The sequence below is a fragment of the Molothrus ater genome, chromosome 2, assembly GCF_012460135.2.
Source record: "Molothrus ater isolate BHLD 08-10-18 breed brown headed cowbird chromosome 2, BPBGC_Mater_1.1, whole genome shotgun sequence".
Taxonomy (NCBI): domain Eukaryota; kingdom Metazoa; phylum Chordata; class Aves; order Passeriformes; family Icteridae; genus Molothrus; species Molothrus ater.
In genome coordinates, this window is record NC_050479.2 from 11,776,369 (window position 1) to 11,789,063 (window position 12,695).

Genomic DNA, 12,695 nt, shown 5'->3' on the forward strand with positions numbered 1-12,695 from the left:
GTCTTATAAATACCTCTGGGGATGGTGGTTCAACTAGTTCCCTGGGCAGTCTGTTCCAATACCATACAACTCTTTCCCTGAAGAAAATTTTCCTGACATTCACAATCTACACCTCCCCTGGTGCAACTTGAGGCCATTTCCTCTGCTCTTGTCATTTGTTATGTGGAAGAAGAAACTGATCCCTACCTCCCCCAACCTGAGTGTCCTCTTCTTCAGGCTAAACACCCCCAGCTCCCTCAGCTGCTCCTCATCAGAGCTGTGCTCCAGACCCTTCCCCAGCTCTGCTGCCCTTCTCTGGAGACATTCAAGCTTCTCAAAGTCCTTCTTGTAGTGAGAGGCCCAAAACTGGACACAGGATTTGAGGTGTGGCCTCACCAGTGCCAGAGCACAAGGGGACAATCCCTGCCCTGGTCCTGCTGCCACACTATTGCTGATCCAGACCAGGTGCCTTTGGCCTCCCTGGCCCCCTGGGCACACCTGGATTATGTCCAGCTGCTGTTGATTGGCACCCCCAGCTCCTTTTCCTCCAGGCACCTTTCCAGCCACTCTTTCCCAAGCCTGCAGTTCTGCCTGGGGTTGTTTGTAATTCAAGGGCAGGGCCTGGCACTTTGCCTTCTTGAACCTCATACAATTGGCTTTGGACCATCCACACAGGCAGGTCAGATCCCTCTATAGAGCATTACTACCCTCCAGCAGATCAACACTCCTAATCACCTTGGTGTGGTCTGCAAAGGCTCTCAGGGTACTTCTGCTCCCCTCCTCCAGATTATCAGTAAAGAGGTGGAACAGGACTGGGGCCATTACTGAGCCCTGGGGAACACCACTGATGCCTGGCCCCAGCTGCATGTAACTCTATCCTCCACCACTCTCTGGGCCTGGTCCCACAGCCAGTTTTTACCCAGGAAACAGCACCCATCCAATCCAACAACCAATTTCCTATAGTAGAATGGTGTGGGAAATTGTGTCAAAGGCTTTACTGAAGTCCAGGTATACAACATCCATGAAATTTCCCTCCTCCAGTGAACAGGCAGCCTTGTCATAGAAGGAGATTAGGTTGGTCAAGTAGGACTTACCCTCCATAAATCCATACTGGCCTTGTCTTGATCCCCAGGTTATCCTACTCATAATGGCACTCAGGATGATCTGTTCCATGTCCTTCCCTGGCACAGAGGCATTCTCCTTCTAGACCTTCTTGTAGATTGGCATCACATTTGCTGAGTTCTGGTCAACTGGAACCTTCCTGGTTATCCATGACTGCTGGTAAATGACAGAAAGTGGATCAGTGAGTTCTTCCAGCTCCCTCAATATCCTCTGAAGCCAAAGGAGGTCTAAAAGACTGTCCCTTGGAGGACTCTCAAACAGTCTCCAAAACAAGCCAAAGTCTGCCCTACAGAAGTCCAAGGTGGCAGTTGTGCTGACCATCCTTACTTCTCTGAGAATTGAGAATTTCTGATCACAAGATGGCTGCCAAACCTCATGTCACCCACCAATCCCTCTCTTATCCCAAACAGCAAGTCCAGCAGAGGAACTTCCTCAGGTGGGTCCCTCACCAGCTGCATCAGGAAGTCATCTTCCACACACTCCAGGAAACTTCTACATGATTTCCTTTCTGCTGTGAAAATTTCTGAAGTATATTTCCAGATATCTTACCAGATGTGGATTTGGTAAGCTGAAATCTTCCATGAGAACAAGGACTAGTGAGACTTCTCACAGCTGGTTACAGAATATTTCATCTTCCTCTTCCTCCTGGGTGGGAGGTCTGCAACAGTTGTGTGAGTCATCCCACCACATCTTGTGATGACAGCTATATGATCATTTTCCAGTTGCACAATAGTTTCCTGTTTCTTCTCTTTGTTGTTCCTGTGTATTAGTGTAGGGAGATTTCAGCTGGGCTGTTGATCCCAACACCCTTTTGAATGCCTAATTGCCCTTATTCCTGTGTGTTCTGTCTCAGGCACTTCCACAATTCCTACCACATCAAAAACCTTTGTGTCTTTGCTGTTTCTTAGATCTCCAGCCCCACTGAGACAGCAGACCAAATGACATCACTAGCAACCATCCCTCAAATACTGGTGTGGTGTCCCCAAGCTTATCTTGAGTGAGTTTGGTTTTATCCCTTTTCCCCTTCAAATCCATTTAAAGTTCTTTCACTGACCCCTAATAACTCCTGTGCAAAGATCCTTTTTCTCTCTTTGAGACAGGTATAACCTGTCAAGCATGCAACCTGAGCTTAAATCTCACTCATTCGTGAGAAACTTCTGACTGTGGCAAAGCTTTGAAAGCCAGAGACCTCATGAGAGTTAGTCTGGGCAGAATCAATGATATGTAGACTTACTTAAATTAGCGCAATAGCTAGATGATTGATGAAATTGAGGTTATAAGCATCACACACAAGTTAGTTATGTTTTCCTTTCACAACTTGAAGATTTTTCATTTTCCTTCCTGCCCACACAATAATTTTTGTTAAAATTCTTCCACAGGAAGAATTTGTGTTTCTGGAAAAACACAAAACTGACATTTTGGAGACATTATCATCCCTGCATGTGCACAGAACAAGAATCAGCACACAAACAAAAATACAAGTATCAATGCACTGCCCCAGAAATTAAGTGTCAGTCTGACTCTGAACATTTATAAATCAAAGAAGTATGAGATTATTATCCACTTGGCTCCTTCTCCTTCAGGGTGCCCAGAAGCATGCCAATTAGTGCCAGCTGTGCTGTCAGCTATTCATTAAGTCTATCAGGAAACTGCTCTGAGATTCAGGGGTTTCATTAATTCCTCTAAAATCATCAGAGCAGGTGCTTTACTCGTAGTGGGAAATTCAAATGCTTTCTTTCAAGACAGCTCATATATGTTTCAGTATGGTCAATAATCATGTTTTTGAGGGCTATAAATGGCAGAACGCATTGCCTTCTTTGCTCTTGCCTAATGAAGTAAAGCAACAGGCACTTACTGGCAGTCATGGCCCTGATGGTGAGTCCTCTCTGAATCTTACCATGCACATCCTGCACCTGGGCTTGTGCTGCAGTCTGGTCAGGCATAAGTTCAGAATAAATAAGCAAGAAAAATGACAGGAAAAAGAATTCCACTCTCAAGGATTTTCCTATACTTCAGGAAAAAGCAGATGGGATTTGCCCCCCTTCTTGTTCCCCAGATAGGTGCCCTCAGCACCAGCCAGCTGACCCTACAGAGCCTGCTCTCCTGAGGTAGAATTTGTCACTGCAAAACTTCAACTATTTTCTGTTCTGGGATCCACTTGGATACATTCTCCCTTAGCAATAGAAATTACTATGGATAATTGTCCTCTTTAGTTTAAGACCTTAATATAGAAAGCTAATACTTGATACTTTTTCCTGACTGACACAGTCTGGATGTTATTATTATCCACATAAAAGTTTCTTGCATGTCTTGGATCCCAACAATTGCATCTTCCTTCAGAGAAGAAAGAAACTCTTCACATTTTGTTTTATGAAACAGGAATATTTGTAATGGCATCTGTTATTTCATATATCCCTTTCACTGTATTTGCTTTGCATGTATTTCTATCATATAACCTTTGTCTTGTAAGCACATTAAAAAGCTTGCCCATTGAAGTCCATCACAAATAATTAAGTTATAAATTTTGTAAATATTTCTTAGACAGAATGACAGAACTGGAAATACTACTGGTGCTAGGAAAGCAACAATAACTGTTATAATCTAAGCATCTCCATCTAAGCTCATCTTTATTTTTCTTATTTTCTTCTTCATGTTTGCAGAGCCTTAGAGTCAAGACCTGAGACACAGAAAATAGAGTTTGCCTCTGTAAATAATATATGCACGGGCGATACTTTTTCTTCTTTTTTTTCCTTTTCTCTTCAATGAAGGCATTTCAATTTGCTTTTATTCATTCAAATACCCAGAAGTGTGCATTAAACAAAGTAGTTCCCATATTGTGATTTTGAATTATCATTTTTTTCAAATCTTTCCAAATGGGACAGGCATATTCATTATTAATAACTTTAATTTCACAGTCTCCCCACTTGCACATTGCCATGATCTTACATAGCTTTAACTGAAATTTGTGTATACACCTATATTCATATGCATTACATGAAATCAAGAACCACCTCATACTGGTGATGCCTTTTTTTCCCCATAAATTTTTAAATGTAGATATCTACCAAATTATAGTTTCAAAAGTAATTGTGTAGCTCTTCAGGATTCACAGTAAAATTCCCACTGACACCTACAAGAGCAGAGTCAGTTTTGTGAGAGCAACACTTCAAATGCTTTGTGAGGACTCCATGCTGTACTAATGTTTGCAAGAGGAACCCAGGGCTTTTATCTTCCCAATCTGTAATTTGTTAATGTGTTAGACTGTGTTAACTCTGATTTTTTTTTTCTCTTTTTTGATGTTTAGGACAGATTTTTCTGTCACTTTTCCTCAGCACTAGAAAAACAGACAACTTCAGAAGAATTTTTTTCTATACAGGCAAGTGTAATTGATATCACTTTTTGGCTAGAAGTTACTAAAGCTTTGAGTTTGCCCCATGACAAATGCTTGCAAGGGTTTGGAATGGGACTGTGTCAGTCTTTATCCAACTAAGAGTAACTTCTGTCCATTTCTTGCCAGCATTTATTCAGCTGTATCCATGTGCTCAGGTGACATCATGTATCCACAAAAGAATTTGTAATTATTAGACAAAAACTGTGTTCCTACTGAGAACTGTAAAACAGGAACTAGCTCTGAGACTGGCAATGTTTTCTTATAACCCTGAACTTTTCCACTGTAGAACAGTGAGTTTCAGCTGATCAATTTTGTCTGTGAAATACTTCCTTATGCCATAAAGAACCATAGGGAAGGATGGACACTTTTTAAACAACACATGGGTACTGCTGCCAAAATGTCTTTTACTTAAATAGGATTGGAGTCCACATTTAATGATGAAAGTGCTTATATGTGATGAAAAGGCTTCTATAGTTGCACTGCTTTTCTGATTAACACTTCCCACAAAATGAACCAAAAGTAATGAATTTTATTTAACAGCTCCAAAATTATGACAGAAAATAAGATTTACAGTGCTTTAAATCTTTCTTTTTCTCCTAGAAGAATTAAATGCTTTGCCTAAAATACTAAAAAATTAATTTCTTAAGTTCAGTTGATAAGAGGCATAAGAAATGAGGTTTCCAATCTTTAGAAGCTAAAGCCATGGGTAAAGTGTCTCATCCTGAGGGTCCCTTGCCACAAAGGGCAAAGGGCTGAGAAGAGCTGTCCAAGGCAGCTGAAAAGAGAAGAGTAGGTGCCTCATTCTGGCTGTGGTTCTGTCTCTTGAGCCTTATTTGAGATGATGAGCTCATGTTGATCCTCTCTTACACAGAAACACCTGTAGCTTTCCAAGGAGACAGATAAGCAGGGATGGGCAGAGGAATGAGAATTTTAGAAACCCACACCACCAGGGTCCACTTTACTCAGGCAGGGACCCTCTGCCTGTGCCTGACTTGGTATAAAAATATGTATAAAAATAACTGAAGACTCAGACCCTCCATAGCCTACGAGAGGTTATGTGCTGATTTTAATGGAAATGGGTTTTCAGTCAGATCTAGGGAACTTTTTTTCACAAATGCATTTATTAGATTGGAATGTAGTTTACCATAGGGAGTGTCAAATGTAATAATAGAAATTCACTTTGAAAGCTTTTTTCCATTCAGCTTCTGCCATCCTATGAATATTTTGGTTTCCATTTCAATCAAAGACTAAGAAATTACATGTGTGAGGTGCCCTATTTGGACAAACTCTGCCTTATTAAATATCATGTATTTCACCAAATGATGAAAGATTTGGTTTAAATGGTTTAAATGATGCAACAATTTTTAACAACTGTGAAAATAATGAGAAAATAGGCAGTGTATACATTTAAATATATAGCCACAGCTGCATGCTACACCCAACTGATAGGAGAATGTAGTAAAATCACATTTATATTCTCAATCTTGTAGGGAATCATTGTCACATTTCTAAATAAATGCAATAAATGAAGCATTTCAATTTATATTTTTTTAAAAACCAAATTTGTCTGTGGAAGAAGTAATAAAATTTTTTTCAACTAGCACTACTTCTGAAAACTTCATTTATGAAGACCATTAGTCTGACCTCATTTACCAGCACAGAATTCACTTCAAACTGATTATAGTAGCAACTTATCTGTCATGCTCTTTTGAAATAAAAAGAACAAGAAAAAAATGAGTCAATGTAGTAATTATATTAAAATATCTACATTTTTCATAATTAGTTTTATGTGTTAACAAGAAAGAACGATGTAACCAATGAAGTAATTACTTGCTTCTATCTGATCCCTATTTTTGTAAGAAACAAAGTTAAACCCTTAATGAATTATTTTAAAATTTTTTTTTACTTACTTTTTATATTCTGGAGCCCCGAATTGATTTTAAGTGGAATAATTAAGCTAAATGTTCCTCTCTTCTGCACGTATTCATGTAATGGGCGTTGAAGAGAGGAAACAACAAACAGGTCAATGAACAGATTACTGCAGAAATTGAAACCTTTCTACTCTCTCCTGCTTGGATGATCTATCCTAGGCTGAGAGGAATTAAAATTCAGTGCCACAGCTTTAGCTGAATTAGGGCAACACTCTTTCTGCTCCCTTTAGCTGTGGCTAAAGGCAGTACTGAATTTTATTGCCTTCCCAGATGCATATACATGTTAATACCAGAGCCAGGTGAGCCCTGTTTTACTTCTGAAGTGTATAGAATTTGTTGTGTCTCAGGGACACAGAAGGGCTCTCTGAATTCAGCTACAAGTCAGTGTTCTGGGAAGTCTGGTGGCTTGGATTCTATTTCCATGCTTAATAACATAGACTGCCTCAAAATTTTTTCTTTGTTCAAGAATGTAACGGAATTAAGACACCATAGTCAATTATTCAGGTCATTCAGTTTGGAACTGTTATTGAAAACTAACTTAGATTCAGTCCTAAGTCAAAATTTAACTCTGTGAATACTTGCATACATGTATAGATACATATATTTTATACAAATATATTCTATACATATATAGATCTTTACATATACACACATGGAATCATGCCCACTCATGCACCACAGACACTGCTATTACCTCAGGATGACAACAAAACTCAACTTACTGACAATTGCCTTTGCCCAAATAGGACCAGCAATGAATTCAAATCAATCATTAGTTCCTGCTCCCCTAAAATGAATTCCTGACTCTGAATTAACTGTCATAACCTTGTGACTCCCATGTGTCTCCCTTAAACATTCCTATTGTCACTTATCCTCAGTTTGGTACTCGAATTTAGGATATTTCCTATGTAGGCACTTGTGGCTGCAATCTACACTGGAGCAAATTACTGCTACAGCAGAGTGCCTCATTATCCCCCTGGATGATGGCAATATATTGTTACGAACCCTTACTGTTGTCCTGTGGTATTTGAGAAAAAAACTTGGCATTTCGGGTTTTGCTGAGTCCTAACTCCAAATCCAACACCAACCTCAGCATGAAATGTCCAGAGGTGCAGTAAGTCCTACCTGCTGTCAGAAAGGTGCCACACTTTGCACTTTCAGAGAGGCCTCGTGTGAATCCTCCTTCCTTGAGCTTCCCAACAGATGATTGAGGTCTCTTGCCTTTAGCCTCAGCCAAACCCATAATGCAACTTTAAGCATAATTAGTCTACAAAATTCCATGAGTAACTAGCATATCCCTGAAAATCAGATTTTGAATTATTTGTTTCTGCCGATGCCTCTGATCCCAGTATGAACTGCTTAAGAGGATACAGAAGTTAATGTACCTGGTCAACTGCTGCTTTCAGCTCGAGAACTGATCCATACTGTACCAAAATGATGGCCTAGTTACACCAATACACATTAGGACCATAAATCATAATCTCAATTCCTGCTGACACCCAGGATCTCGAGTCTATATATTTGGAAGGCTACAGACACAAACCCAAGTCTCAAACTGTAATCTATCTCTGAACACCAAGTAACTTTCTCTGCTTTTCTGAACTCTAACAGCCTTCCTTCTCCTGTTCAGGACTACCCCTCAGGTTAAAACTACACCACTGCAGCTCAGCCCAATCCTACAAGCCTTGTATCTTGCTTCCCTCAAAAAGCAAAAGTCTACCCTTAGCCCAGAGATGGTCATATTCATTGTTACTAAATGTAAAACTTTTTCTGACCATAGCAATAATTGTAGCTACTCAGTCGTTCCTGCCCTGACCCCAGAATTGAAGCTGAGCCACATCTTCTTCATCCAGAATTTACTAAAAAACATTAAGATTTTCTGTAAATTTTCATCATCTTAGCCACAAGGATATAATATGATTTAAGCAGAAAAACTATTTATTTAGACATTAAATTTAAACTTTAATATATTTTGCTGACAAGTGAACCCATCCTGGTCCAGACTAAAGTATGATACTTATTTCTCTCCACCAGAGCATTCTCACCAGCCTTGTGTGACTCAGTTTATTCATTATTTTTCTTTTGTCCAAATTGTATCCAAGACATGAACTTTACTGCAATATTTTAAGCAGTCCTGTGACCTAAATTCTCCTAAAATATAACCTAGGCTAGTCCTCACTCTGAAGCAATTGCACATGCTAAATCAGTAATTGTCTTTCTCATCTGTGAACATTCTTCCCTCCTGCTTTGGCAAGCAGATGAGCACAGGATAAGAACAAACAAGGTGTTATAGTTGGGAATGGCAAGATTTGAGTTAGAACTAGATTTTGCTTTACCATTTAAGACAGCAGGACGTGGGAGGAATGAACTTTAATATATGAAGGCCCTAACCTTCAAGTTAACCAGCATTAGAAGCTATCTCAACAAGTGATGGCTCAGAAGATGAGCAGGAATAAACTTATAATCATGTGTGAATTGGAAAATGTGTAGATACTTGGTCTTGATTATGTGTCAAAAAAAATTAGAGAATTAGAGTTTTCTTTCTTTTTCCCTTTTTTTTTTTAATGTGACATATTATGGTTAGATTGCTGTTCTTACAGCTATTTATATAAATTTCCAGACAAAGTGATAGAAGTGGAAAACCAATGGGGAAAAGGTTATCTAATTAGAAATACCTGTGGCTTGCTGAAGAATAAGAATAATTCCTCTATATATAAAATAACAGCAGTTGAACATTTCTTTGACCTCTGCAGGAACCAAGGAGGAGCTGAGTGTTTGATGGAAGGAATGGTTCATTGATCATTTATGAGACTGTAATTTGACAATCCAAACATCACTTTTGATTCATTAAATAAAGCTGACTACTATTTCTATTAAATATACTTGGTTCCTGCCTTTATGAATGCTGCCTGGGTCTCTTCTGAAACTGAAAATCTGAAAGCACAAGTTTCTGATCTAATGACCTGCTTGATTCTATAATGCCAGTATGATTGCCTCCAGGCCAGCTGTGGCCTGTGACAAACATGAAGTCCAGGAACTGATAGAGAACTGGAGATGTTGATGCTAACAGTAGGATTTTATCCAGCAGAATTTGTATCAGAATTTGTGATTAAGACTGGAGCTCATGACTGCTGCCCCTATGAGGGTGGAAGCTGGTTTTCCCCCTGAGGCTCATAAGAGCAAGGGGGAAAGACTGATATTATAAGCATATAAAAGTTACATCCTAACTCTGTGGATCTGTCATGATATAGATACATTTTTTTCTTTAAATCCTATTACTTCTAGTCTTAACCCTAATGAAATTACAGTGCCACCACTCATCAATTCCTAACAGTCTTAAAACATTCACTTGTGAAAAACTCCTACCCCAGCCTCACAGGACTGAGTAATGAATCTCCCAGTGCCTTCTTGCTCTCCAGTCCTCTAACTCTAGTCTTAATCTCTTCTTGACAGTATACAGCCAAATCTGTCACTGGCTCAAGAATTAGCATTAAGCTACACGTTAGTGCTGTGACTGACTCTTCTGAAAACACCCAGCTGGGACACTTTGTCAGACCAGGAGCTGTCAGGAGATCCCTGCTACCACTGCTAGAGCAGCAGTAAAATTTAGAACAGGGGAGACAGCTGTATATCTTGGTACTGCTAAGATCAATAAAGGTTGTTGCTGACATGGGCAAATATCTTACGCAGAATTCAGGAGGAGAATGAATTAGAGCAGTTTTCATTATGGCTGTGGTTAGGTGTGGAACAATCCCATGTTTCTGCTTGAAAATGCTACATGTCTAAAGGTGGTGAGCAGTCCTGGAACAGGGAAGGTGAATCATGGGGTGTTTGAGGACTTCCAGATCATCCCTGGGAGAGGAGGAAAGACTGGTTTGATCCTGCAAGATTCAGGGGAGGGATTGTTTTAGCCCAGAGTTGAAGGACTAACTCCTGATTAATTCTGCTACATTCAGCCTATGATTTATTCTGAGACTGTGAGGGGTGAGTGCTTGTTGTGATAAGGCTATTTTTAGACCTGTAGTGGGGTTTGGGACAGCTGAAGTATGAGAATTCCAAGTATGAATTCTGCCTGGCACACAGAGTGGGACTTTTAGATACATTTTGTTCTGGTCCTAGGTAGATGGAGCTAATAAACTCCTATGTTAAATATAGGTTTGGCATTAGGCTTTAGGAAGAAGAGTTATTGTATTTGATCGTACTAAGTAGGAGTGAATGCCAACAGAGGGTTGCCAATTGACTTTGTTAAAGGTAGTGTTACATTTAAGTCAGACTTAGTGTCAGCCTTTGGGAAAACTGGCTGAATTTATCTGGGGTTAGCTTAATTGCTTGACTATATGAGAATAAACTAGCATGAGGTAAAAACCAGGCTTTTTCTTTAGATTCAGATACTGCCACTGGAAAGAAGGTATGACTGGAAACCAACAAATCAAGTGAGCCATTTAGTTGTGATTATCGCTTGAGTTAATCAAGGACATTACAGTACCTTGTTTTTATCCCAATGACAGGATGTGGTTTAGAATTAGAATCAAGTCCGACCACTGTGTTTCACTGAGAGATCCTACAAAGCCTGCAGAGATAAGATGAAGGTCAATGCCAGCAGTGGCATTTGGCATTTGATTGATATCAGGACTGGGGAAGGTCGCTGCACTTGCATTTAATGGTTGTGTTAGGGCAGGCACCTGAAAGAGCAGAGCCAGGTTTATCGATTGAATTTCCGAGATTAGCAGGGCTAGGATGATATCTTAAATAGGTCATACTAAGTGCAGGGACTAACAAGAATTGCTGCTCTTCTGAGTTAAGTTTTTGATTAGAATTTGCTGTGTCAAGAGCTAAAGAGCTGAGGCCAGCAGGCTGGAGAGGAGTCAAACTGAGAAGGTAGACTTGTTGTTTGTTTTGGATGTAATTATCTCTGGGCTGTGACATACCTGATAGGATAACTATGTAGATTAAAAGAAAAAAAAACAAGGGGGGTGGGATAGTCCAAGTGATGAAGAATTCTCATAATACCCATGCCTTGAAACTCATTGCATAACCTTACCTTTATTACAATTTATAAAGCTCAGGCTACCACGAGTCCCTTTCACTTTGAAGCTGGAAATGTTGCATAGCTCAAATAAATGTACCAAGAACAGATTTATCCTGCTCAGGTACAGCAGTGGATTTTAGCTAATAAGCATTCTGAAATTTAGAGCACTGGACAGCTCTGGCTGGGCACAGACTCATTCTGCACCTGAGGCACATCAGGACTTATTATTTCAGATATAGATGAGATTGCCCCCAAACACATCACTGTTTTAAAGCAGATCTCAGGAAAAAAACAAAGCAACACAAATTAAACATCCCCCTCAAAAAATAAAGAAGTTCAACCAAAACACACAAATCTGATGATACAAAAGTTGAGAACATAATTGCAAGAAAATTTGGAATTGATGATACTTGTGTTTCTTTCCCAACTTAGAATATTCTGTGAACTGGAAATAAAGTTAAGAATATGCTCCTATGCAACCATGGTGTGACTATTGTAAATGAAATACGTGGAGTTCAGAATTTTCTATAGGGTTTTCCTTTCCTAATTTTTTTTTTTTAAAAAAAACCCAAAACAACAAATTAGAAGACATTATATTCATAATTTCACTACTGGAAATATTAATAAAATATAAATATTTACTTTTGTTTCAAATGGAACTCTCAGTTGAAGAAAACAAAACAAGTTTTTCTAAACTCCCAGAAATTTTAATTTTTATTATGACATAAATATTCAATATGTAGCCATATAGCAGTTGAAACAATCTAAATTAATGGGTAAAATCATATAAAAACTTTGTAAAATGGTTTTGAACACTTGCTTTAAAGAGGGGTAGACTGAATTAAAACAAATTTACTAAAGTTACTAATTTTCTCCATGAAATAAAAGGAATTACTCTGGATTCAGAAGTCATGTGATGCAATTTTGGGAAGGATGTAGCACCTTTTACATACCCTGCTTTGGTGAAGCCCTATTTCAAAACCAGGAAAATTCAGCTGGCTAACTGTGAGGATTTCTTTGCCTTTGGTTCTGTGATGAGTCAGAATGTACACTTGTACCAAAGCAGCACAGAAACCTCCATCCCTACCCATGGAAACATGGGGTAACCAAAGTTAAACATTCCAGGTGGGGCAGTAGGATTTAGTGCGGTGCCCCTGCCAGCAGTGTTTACACTGATTTTACTTTTTCACTTTCTCACTGGCACCCACAGTGTTGCAAAGAGGTTGGTAGAGCAATGAAGGTC